Source organism: Ipomoea triloba, chromosome 11 (assembly GCF_003576645.1).
Source record: "Ipomoea triloba cultivar NCNSP0323 chromosome 11, ASM357664v1".
Classification (NCBI taxonomy): Eukaryota; Viridiplantae; Streptophyta; class Magnoliopsida; order Solanales; family Convolvulaceae; genus Ipomoea; species Ipomoea triloba.
This window is the reverse complement of record NC_044926.1, coordinates 11,435,830-11,437,934: the sequence shown is the minus strand read 5'-3', so window position 1 is coordinate 11,437,934 and position 2,105 is coordinate 11,435,830. Positions and strand designations below refer to the sequence as shown.

Here is a 2,105-nt window from a genome sequence, read left to right as displayed (position 1 = left end):
TCCCCTCCTAGTGGTGTCCTTTTCTACCATTTTTGCTATCAAATAACAATTAAAAAAAACACCTAATACAACAATAAAATATACAATAACACTCCACATCTAGTTAGAGAATTTACCAAAAAAAAATTATTACGGAGTATATATTACATTGCAGTAAACAAAAAAAAACAAAAATAAAATACAGAAAAAAATTGATTACTTGAAACAATTTAAAATAAAATGTAAAAAATAAATATATTGACTCACATTGTTCCCTATATAATCTTGCGATGGAGGAGGGAAAACAAAGTGAAGAAGAAATGTTAAAATATTTGGTTTTACATTTTTGCCCTCAATTTTAACACCTATTTAACATAAATTTAACAGAAGGATCAAAATTGATACAAAATCAATAGTTAAGGGATCAATTTTGATAAAACAAAAAGTCAAGGACAAAAGTTGGTAAAAGTCAATAGTCGAAGGACTATTTCTGGAATTAACTCAATCAAAGTACGCTAATGATTTTTATGCTAGCAAGTTCAATTTCATGAGTATCTCACATAGTTTTGGACTCAGAAAAGTCATTTTTTAATTTTTTAAAATTTGGGTCAGAATTCTTTTTAAAAAATTGGATTAGAAACATGTTTCTGTGTAATTTGCAAACTATTATACAAAAATAAAATTTACTCAATATATATTATCAAATAGTGACTACAGTTTTCATCATCATCTAAAAGAGAAAAAAAAAGTAACACTTTAATATCAACCTAAAGAGAAAATTGACATTTTGGTCCAATGACTATTGTAGTAGTATTAATTGCTATCCGCGACTTTCAAAAATGTTGATTTCGTACCTTGACTATGCATTTTTTCTCAATTTTAGTCACGCCGGCCAAATGTGACTGGAAAAAATTAAACATCATTTTATCTGAATTGAAAGGGGCAAAATAGTCTTTTATTGTTGTGTCTGACTTCCTCTTTGACCCTCTCTTCTCCGAACACCGATGCTCAAACGGTTCTCCTCCGGCGCTGCTTGTCGCCTCTCTCTTCTTCCGGCATGGCGCTCAACATCTGCTTCCAATGACGACCAACGGAGAAGACGAGCAGGTAGATTGTTCGTCTTCTCCACTAGCTTCTTGCCACACTCAGGCTCTGTCCATCAACCAATCATCATCTTTTCTGCAGGTTACAGTGAATCAAGATCAGTTCAGTGCTAGCAGATCGAAATCCCATGGCAGCCAAGCAAGAATCTAAAGTTTCATTTAACATCACTATGGCAGCCAATCAAGATTACTAACAACGTCACTATTGGTTGAATGAACATAATAACTACTTGTAATCTATACAAGACATCAAAAGATAATTTATATCAAAACCCAACAATCACAAAATTAAATAACCAAACCCATTTCATGAAACATCATCTTCCTTATGGTATTTGACTGTTGTTGCTGGCTGAATTTGGGAAAGGCACCAACCTTTTAGATTCTTGCGCTTTAAAGCGTAGAAGAGAGGGGCTAGATGAAGTTGGAAAAAAATTGCTTTAGAAACCTGCAAAAATCCAGATCTGTGAATTCCTCCAAAACCGACGCCGTCCGACGCCGCTTCATCAGTGTTCGGAGAAGAGATGGTCAAAGAGCAAGTCAGACATAATAAAGAAAAAGACTATTTTACCCCTTCCAATTTAGGATAAAATGAGGTTTAATTTTTTCCGGCCACATTTGGCCAGTAATTTGACCGGCGTGACCAAAATTGAGAAAAAATGCATAGTCAAGGTACGAAATCAACATTTTTAAAAGTCGCGGATAGCAATTAACACTACTAAAATAGTCATTGGATCAAAATGACAATTTTCTCCAACCTAAAAGTCAAAAGTAGTGCCAAATATTAAGAGAATGGATCTACTATACTCCTATAACTAAGGGACCAATTGTACTTTCACTCTAATTTTTAAATATATAAATTTTATTCACTAATATAAAATTAGTCACATAAAAAATTGAACTATAAAACTTTATTTCAATTAAATTAGCCACATAAAATCAAATAGTGGGGTATAACTTAAATATGTTTGGAAGATTCTGTGCAATGGACTTGACCAAAAGACAAGAATTATATGTCACATT

At 32.6% G+C, this 2,105-nt stretch overlaps 1 long non-coding RNA gene across 1 annotated transcript; it reads right to left on the bottom strand.

Annotated features, from left to right (window-relative positions):
- Positions 1–645: 645 nt before the first annotated feature.
- LOC116033949 lies at positions 646–1,587 on the bottom strand. Its single transcript, XR_004100942.1, has 2 exons — positions 1,458–1,587; positions 646–1,158 (listed from the first exon to the last, which is right to left on the bottom strand). It is a non-coding gene; the product is annotated as an uncharacterized LOC116033949 (long non-coding RNA).
- Between the last annotated feature and the right edge of the window lie 518 nt (positions 1,588–2,105).